The sequence below is a fragment of the Mustelus asterias genome, chromosome 17, assembly GCF_964213995.1.
Source record: "Mustelus asterias chromosome 17, sMusAst1.hap1.1, whole genome shotgun sequence".
NCBI classification, from domain to species: Eukaryota; Metazoa; Chordata; class Chondrichthyes; order Carcharhiniformes; family Triakidae; genus Mustelus; species Mustelus asterias.
This window is the reverse complement of record NC_135817.1, coordinates 90,797,362-90,805,865: the sequence shown is the minus strand read 5'-3', so window position 1 is coordinate 90,805,865 and position 8,504 is coordinate 90,797,362.

Sequence of the window (8,504 nt, the reverse complement as noted above, 5' to 3'; positions counted from 1 at the left end):
CCGGCTTCATCTGCATGACGCACGGCACGCTGCCTGCTGAATATTCATGACGCACAATCAGGCCCTGCCCACCTGGACTGCCCACAGGCCGGAGGGGGGAGAGAGCGGGGAGGGGGGGGGAGAGAGCGGGGAGGGGGGGGAGAGAGCGGGGAGGGGGGGGCAGAGAGCGGGAGGGGCAGAGAGCGGGAGGGGGGGGCAGAGAGCGGGGAGGGGGGGGGCAGAGAGCGGGGAGGGGGGGGCAGAGAGCGGGGAGGGGGGGGGCAGAGAGCGGGGAGGGGGGGGGCAGAGAGCGGGGAGGGGGGGGCAGAGAGCGGGGAGGGGGGGGGCAGAGAGCGGGGAGGGGGGGGCAGAGGAGCGGGGAGGGGGGGGCAGAGAGCGGGGAGGGGGGGGGGCAGAGAGCGGGGAGGGGGGGGCAGAGAGCGGGGAGGGGGGGGCAGAGAGCGGGGAGGGGGGGGCAGAGAGCGGGGAGGGGGGGGGCAGAGAGCGGGGAGGGGGGGGGCAGAGAGCGGGGAGGGGGGGGGCAGAGAGCGGGGAGAGGGGGGGGCAGAGAGCGGGGGGGCAGAGAGCGGGGAGGGGGGGGGCAGAGAGCGGGGAGTGGGGGGCAGAGAGCGGGGAGGGGGGGGGCAGAGAGCGGGAGGGGGGGGGGCAGAGAGCGGGGAGGGGGGGGGCAGAGAGCGGGGAGGGGGGGGGCAGAGAGCGGGGAGGGGGGGGCAGAGAGCGGGGAGGGGGGGGCAGAGAGCGGGGAGGGGGGGGCAGAGAGCGGGGAGGGGGGGGGCAGAGAGCGGGGAGGGGGGGGGCAGAGAGCGGGAGGGGGGGGCAGAGAGCGGGGAGGGGGGGGGCAGAGAGCGGGGAGGGGGGGGCAGAGAGCGGGGAGGGGGGGGGCAGAGAGCGGGGAGGGGGGGGGCAGAGAGCGGGGAGGGGGGGGCAGAGAGCGGGGAGGGGGGGGGCAGAGAGCGGGGAGGGGGGGGCAGAGAGCGGGGAGGGGGGGCAGAGAGCGGGGAGGGGGGGGCAGAGAGCGGGAGGGGGGGGCAGAGAGCGGGGAGGGGGGGGGCAGAGAGCGGGGAGGGGGGGGCAGAGAGCGGGGAGGGGGGGGGCAGAGAGCGGGGAGGGGGGGGGCAGAGAGCGGGGAGGGGGGGCAGAGAGCGGGGAGGGGGGGGCAGAGAGCGGGGAGGGGGGGGGCAGAGAGCGGGGAGGGGGGGGCAGAGAGCGGGGAGGGGGGGGCAGAGAGCGGGGAGGGGGGGGCAGAGAGCGGGGAGGGGGGGGCAGAGAGCGGGGAGGGGGGGGCAGAGAGCGGGGAGGGGGGGGCAGAGAGCGGGGAGGGGGGGGGCAGAGAGCGGGGAGGGGGGGGCAGAGAGCGGGGAGGGGGGGGCAGAGAGCGGGGAGGGGGGGGCAGAGAGCGGGGAGGGGGGGGCAGAGAGCGGGGAGGGGGGGGGCAGAGAGCGGGGGGGGGGGGCAGAGAGCGGGGAGGGGGGGGCAGAGAGCGGGGAGGGGGGGGGCAGAGAGCGGGGAGGGGGGGGCAGAGAGCGGGGAGGGGGGGGGCAGAGAGCGGGGAGGGGGGGGCAGAGAGCGGGGAGGGGGGGCAGGAGGGGGGGGGGGGGCAGAGAGCGGGGAGGGGGGGGCAGAGAGCGGGGAGGGGGGGGGCAGAGAGCGGGGAGGGGGGGGGCAGAGAGCGGGAGGGGGGGGCAGAGAGCGGGGAGGGGGGGCAGAGAGCGGGGAGGGGGGGGCAGAGAGCGGGGAGGGGGGGGGCAGAGAGCGGGGAGGGGGGCAGAGAGCGGGGAGGGGGGGCAGAGAGCGGGGAGGGGGGGGGCAGAGAGCGGGGAGGGGGGGCAGAGAGCGGGGAGGGGGGGGCAGAGAGCGGGGAGGGGGGGGCAGAGAGCGGGGAGGGGGGGGCAGAGAGCGGGGAGGGGGGGGGGCAGAGAGCGGGGGGGGGGGGGGGCAGAGAGCGGGGAGGGGGGGCAGAGAGCGGGAGGGGGGCAGAGAGCGGGGAGGGGGGGGCAGAGAGCGGGGAGGGGGGGGGCAGAGAGCGGGGAGGGGGGGGCAGAGAGCGGGGGGAGGGGGGGGGCAGAGAGCGGGGAGGGGGGGGCAGAGAGCGGGGAGGGGGGGCAGAGAGCGGGGAGGGGGGGCAGAGAGCGGGGAGGGGGGGGCAGAGAGCGGGGAGGGGGGGGCAGAGAGCGGGGAGGGGGGGGCAGAGAGCGGGGAGGGGGGGGGCAGAGAGCGGGGAGGGGGGGCAGAGAGCGGGGAGGGGGGGGGCAGAGAGCGGGGAGGGGGGGCAGAGAGCGGGGAGGGGGGGCAGAGAGCGGGGAGGGGGGGGGCAGAGAGCGGGGAGGGGGAGGGGGGCAGAGAGCGGGGAGGGGGAGGGGGGGGCAGAGAGCGGGGAGGGGGGGCAGAGAGCGGGAGGGGGGGCAGAGAGCGGGGAGGGGGGGGCAGAGAGCGGGGAGGGGGGGGCAGAGAGCGGGGAGGGGGGGGCAGAGAGCGGGGAGGGGGGGGCAGAGAGCGGGGAGGGGGGGCAGAGAGCGGGGAGGGGGGGGGCAGAGAGCGGGGAGGGGGGGGGCGGGGAGGGGGGGGCAGAGAGCGGGGAGGGGGGGGCAGAGAGCGGGGAGGGGGGGGGCAGAGAGCGGGGAGGGGGGGGCAGAGAGCGGGGAGGGGGAGGGGGGGGCAGAGAGCGGGGAGGGGGGGGCAGAGAGCGGGGAGGGGGGGGCAGAGAGCGGGGAGGGGGGGGCAGAGAGCGGGGAGGGGGGGGCAGAGAGCGGGGAGGGGGGGGGGCAGAGAGCGGGGAGGGGGGGGCAGAGAGCGGGGAGGGGGGGGCAGAGAGCGGGGAGGGGGGGGCAGAGAGCGGGGGGCGGGCAGAGAGCGGGAGGGGGGGACAGAGAGCGGGGAGGGGGGGGGCAGAGAGCGGGGAGGGGGGGGGGGCAGAGAGCGGGGAGGGGGGGGGGCAGAGAGCGGGGAGGGGGGGGCAGAGAGCGGGGAGGGGGGGGGCAGAGAGCGGGAGGGGGGGGGCAGAGAGCGGGGAGGGGGGGGGGCAGAGAGCGGGGAGGGGGGGGCAGAGAGCGGGGAGGGGGGGGCAGAGAGCGGGGAGGGGGGGCAGAGAGCGGGGAGGGGGGGGGCAGAGAGCGGGGAGGGGGGGGCAGAGAGCGGGGGAGGGGGGGGGCAGAGAGCGGGGACGGGGGGGGCAGAGAGCGGGGAGGGGGGGCAGAGAGCGGGGAGGGGGGGGGGCAGAGAGCGGGGAGGGGGGGGGCAGAGAGCGGGGAGGGGGGGGCAGAGAGCGGGGAGGGGGGGGGCAGAGAGCGGGGAGGGGGGGGGGCAGAGAGCGGGGAGGGGGGGGGCAGAGAGCGGGGAGGGGGGGGGCAGAGAGCGGGGAGGGGGGGGGCAGAGAGCGGGGAGGGGGGGGGCAGAGAGCGGGGAGGGGGGGGGCAGAGAGCGGGGAGGGGGGGGGCAGAGAGCGGGGAGGGGGGGGCAGAGAGCGGGGAGGGGGGGGGCGGGGAGGGGGCGGGGAGGGGGGGGGCAGAGAGCGGGGGAGGGGGGGGCAGAGAGCGGGGAGGGGGGGGCAGAGAGCGGGGAGGGGGGGGCAGAGAGCGGGGAGGGGGGGGCAGAGAGCGGGGAGGGGGGGGCAGAGAGCGGGGAGGGGGGGCAGAGAGCGGGGAGGGGGGGGCAGAGAGCGGGGAGGGGGGGGCAGAGAGCGGGGAGGGGGGGGGCAGAGAGCGGGGAGGGGGGGGCAGAGAGCGGGGAGGGGGGGGGGCAGAGAGCGGGGAGGGGGGGGGCAGAGAGCGGGGAGGGGGGGGCAGAGAGCGGGGAGGGGGGGGGCAGAGAGCGGGGAGGGGGGGGGCAGAGAGCGGGGAGGGGGGGGGGCGGGGAGGGGGGGCGGGGAGGGGGGGGCAGAGAGCGGGGAGGGGGGGGGGCAGGAGGGGCGGGGAGGGGGGGGCAGAGAGCGGGGAGGGGGGGGGGCAGAGAGCGGGGGGGGGGGGCAGAGAGCGGGGAGGGGGGGGCAGAGAGCGGGGAGGGGGGGGCAGAGAGCGGGGAGGGGGGGCAGAGAGCGGGGAGGGGGGGGCAGAGAGCGGGGAGGGGGGCAGAGAGCGGGGAGGGGGGGGCAGAGAGCGGGGAGGGGGGGGGCAGAGAGCGGGGAGGGGGGGGCAGAGAGCGGGGAGGGGGGGGCAGAGAGCGGGGAGGGGGGGGCAGAGAGCGGGGAGGGGGGGCAGAGAGCGGGGAGGGGGGGGCAGAGAGCGGGGAGGGGGGGGGCAGAGAGCGGGGAGGGGGGGGCAGAGAGCGGGGGGGGGGGCAGAGAGCGGGGGGGGGGGGGGCCAGAGAGCGGGGAGGGGGGGGGGGCAGAGAGGCGGGGAGGGGGGGGCAGTGAGCGGGGAGGGGGGGGGGCAGAGAGCGGGGAGGGGGGGGGGCAGAGAGCGGGGAGGGGGGGCAGAGAGCGGGGAGGGGGGGCAGAGAGCGGGGGGGGGGGGGGCAGAGAGCGGGGAGGGGGGGGCAGAGAGCGGGGAGGGGGGGGGCAGAGAGCGGGGAGGGGGGGGCAGAGAGCGGGGAGGGGGGGGCAGAGCGGGGAGGGGGGGGCAGAGAGCGGGGAGGGGGGGGGCAGAGAGCGGGGAGGGGGGGGCGGGAGGGGGGGGCAGAGAGCGGGGAGGGGGGGGCAGAGAGCGGGGGGGGGGGGGGGCAGAGAGCGGGGGGGGGCAGAAGGGGGGGGCCAGAGAGCGGGGAGGGGGGGGGGCAGTGAGCGGGGAGGGGGGGGCAGTGAGCGGGGAGGGGGGGGGGCAGAGAGCGGGGAGGGGGGGGCAGAGAGCGGGGAGGGGGGGGCAGAGAGCGGGGAGGGGGGGGCAGAGAGCGGGGGGGGGGGGGGGCAGAGAGCGGGGGGGGGGGGGCAGAGAGCGGGGAGGGGGGGGCAGAGAGCGGGGAGGGGGGGGCAGAGAGCGGGGGGGGGGGGGCAGAGAGCGGGGAGGGGGGGCAGAGAGCGGGGAGGGGGGGGCAGAGAGCGGGGAGGGGGGGGCAGAGAGCGGGGGAGGGGGGGGGGCAGAGAGCGGGAGGGGGGGGCAGAGAGCGGGGAGGGGGGGCAGAGAGCGGGGAGGGGGGCGGGCAGAGAGCGGGGAGGGGGGGGCAGAGAGCGGGGAGGGGGGGCAGAGAGCGGGGAGGGGGGTGCAGAGAGCGGGGGGGGCAGAGAGCGGGGAGGGGGGGGGCAGAGAGCGGGGAGGCGGGGGGCAGAGAGCGGGGGGGCAGGGGGGGGCAGGAGGGGGGGGCAGAGAGCGGGGAGTGGGGGGCAGAGAGCGGGGAGGGGGGGGCAGAGAGCGGGGGGGGGAGGGCAGAGAGCGGGGAGGGGGGGCAGAGAGCGGGGAGGGGGGGCAGAGAGCGGGGAGGGGGGGGCAGAGAGCGGGGAGGGGGGGGCAGAGAGCGGGGAGGGGGGGGCAGAGAGCGGGGAGGGGGGGCAGAGAGCGGGGAGGGGGGGGCAGAGAGCGGGGAGGGGGGGGGCAGAGAGCGGGGAGGGGGGGGCAGAGAGCGGGGAGGGGGGGGGCAGAGAGCGGGGAGGGGGGGGCAGAGAGCGGGGAGGGGGGGGTGCCGAGAGCGGGGAGGGGGGGGTGCCGAGAGCGGGGAGGGGGGGGCCGAGAGCGGGGAGGGGGGGGCAGAGAGCGGGGAGGGGGTGGGCAGAGAGCGGGGGAGGGGGGTGGGCAGAGAGCGGGGCCCGGGGAGGGGGGTAGAGAGCGGGGAGGGGGTGGGCAGAGAGCGGGGAGGGGGTGGGCAGAGAGCGGGGCCCGGGGAGGGGGGTGGGGCAGAGAGCGGGGAGGGGGGGGGGGCAGAGAGCGGGGGGGGGCAGAGAGCGGGGAGGGGGGGGCAGAGAGCGGGGGGGGGCAGAGAGCGGGGAGGGGGGGGGGCAGAGAGCGGGGAGGGGGGGGGGCAGAGAGCGGGGAGGGGGGGGGCAGAGAGCGGGGAGGGAGGGGGGCAGAGAGCGGGGAGGGGGGGGGCAGAGAGCGGGGAGGGGGGGGCAGAGAGCGGGGAGGGGGGGGGCAGAGAGCGGGGAGGGGGGGGGGCAGAGAGCGGGGAGGGGGGGGGCAGAGAGCGGGGAGGGGGGGGCAGAGAGCGGGGAGGGGGGGGCAGAGAGCGGGGAGGGGGGGGGCAGAGAGCGGGGAGGGGGGGGCAGAGAGCGGGGAGGGGGGGGCAGAGAGCGGGGAGGGGGTGGGCAGAGAGCGGGGAGGGGGTGGGCAGAGAGCGGGGCCCGGGGAGGGGGGGGGGGCAGAGAGCGGGGAGGGGGGGGGGCAGAGAGCGGGGAGGGGGGGGGGCAGAGAGCGGGGAGGGGGGGGGGGCAGAGAGCAGGGAGGGGGGGGGCAGAGAGCGGGGCCCGGGGGGGGGGGGGGGCAGAGAGCGGGGCCCGGGGAGGGAGGGGGGGGCAGAGAGCGGGGCCCGGGGGGGGGGGGGGGGGCAGAGAGCGGGGCCCGGGGCGGGGGGGCAGACAGCCGGGCCCGGGGAGGGGGGGAGGCCAGAGTGCTGGGGCAGCCCAGACAGCGGAGGCCAGTCTGAGGGACTGGGCCAGAGCCTAACCCAGGCCCCATTTCAATACCAACCCAGTGACCACATTTCCCTTCAAATAATCAGCCGGCCAGAGGGACATCCTGTGGCGAACAGCAAAGAATGAGGCCCATCAGCCCATTGTGTCTGTGCTGGCCATCAAGCACCTATCCTAATCCCATTTTCCAGCACTTGCTCTGTAGCCTCGTGTGCTATGGTGTTTAATGTGATCATCTAAATGCTTCTTAAATGTTGTGAGGGTTCCTGCCTCTCCCACCTTTTGAGGCAGAGAGTTCCAGATTCTCACCACCCTTTAGGGGAAGAAGACTTTGCTCAAATCCCCTTTAAACCTCCTTCCCCTTTATTTATCGCAACATAGGAATCAATCTATGCCCACTGGTTATTGACCCCTTTACTCAGGGGAATGTTTCTTTGTCTCTCATAATTTTGTACACCTTGATCAGGTCCCCTCTGCTCTAAGGAAAACAACCCAAGCCTATCCAGCCCCAGCTTATCCAGCCCCAGCCTATCCAGCCCCAGCCTATCCAGCCTCTCTTCATAGCTGAAAATTAGTCCCCTTATTTAAGAAAGGATGTATTGGCTTTGGAAGGGGTGCAGAGAAGGTTCACCAGGTTGATTCCGGAGATTAGGGGGTTGGCTTATGAGGAGAAATTGAGTAGACTGGGTCTGTACTCTTTGGAGTTTAGAAGGTTGAGGGGAGATCTTATAGAGACATATAAGATAATGAAGGGGCCAGACAGGGTAGAAGCAGCGAGATTGTTTCCACTTACAATGGAAACAAGAACTAGGGGGCATAGCCTCAAAATACAGGGGAGTCAATTTAGAACAGAGTTGAGGAGGAACTTCTTCTCCCAGAGGGTAGTGAATCTTTGAAATTCTCTGCCCAATGAAGCAGTAGAGGCTACATTGTTAAATATGTTTAAGTCACAGGTAGATAGATTTTTAGCCATTAATGGTTATGGGGAGCGGGCGGGTAAGTGGAACTGAACCCACTATCAGATCAGCCATGATCTTATTGAATGGCGGAGCAGGCTTGAGGGGCTAGATGGCCTCCTCCTGCTCCTATTTCTTATGTTCTTATGAAACGCTGCAGCCCAGGCAGCATCCTGGTTAATCTCCTCTTCACCCTCTCGATCACCCTCCTTCTGATAGTGTGGTGACCAGAACTGCACCCAGTACTCTAGCTGTGGCCTAACCAGCATTTTATACAGCTCCTTCATAACCTCCTTGCTGTAATATCAATGCCTCGGTTAATGAAGGCAAGTATCCCATATGCCTGCTTAACCACCTTATCTACCTGTCCTGCTGCCTTCAGGGATTGGCAGTCATGATGTGGAGATGCCGGCGTTGGACTGGGGTAAACACAGTAAGAAGTTTAACAACACCAGGTTAAAGTCCAACAGGTTTATTTGGTAGCAAAAGCCACACAAGCTTTTGGAGCTCCAAGCCCCTCACCTGAAGAAGGGGCTTGGAGCTCCGAAAGCTTGTGTGGCTTTTGCTACCAAATAAACCTGTTGGACTTTAACCTGGTGTTGTTAAACTTCTTTCAGGGATTGGCACAGACCCGATGGGCTGAAGGATCTTTTTATGTGCTGTAGGCCTCTATGACAATGAACATGCACTCCAGGTTCCTCTGGTTCTCTGTACTTCCTGGCATGTAAAATTCATGGTGCATTCCCTTGCCTTGTTAGTCCCTCTAAAATGCATCACCTCACACTTTTCAGGGTTAAATTCCATTTGTCACTGTTCTGCCCATTTTATTGGCCCGTCTATATCATCTGTAATGTATGGCTTTCCTCCTCACTATTTACCGCACCATAACTTTTCATGTCATCTGCTAACTGATCATACCCTGCACACTTACATCTTGATCATTAGTATACATGAAAAGGAACCCAGCACCGATCTATGTGGTACACCACTGGACACAGGCTTCCAGTCACAAAAACAACCTTCGACCATCCTCTGTCTCCTGCCACAAAGCCAATTTT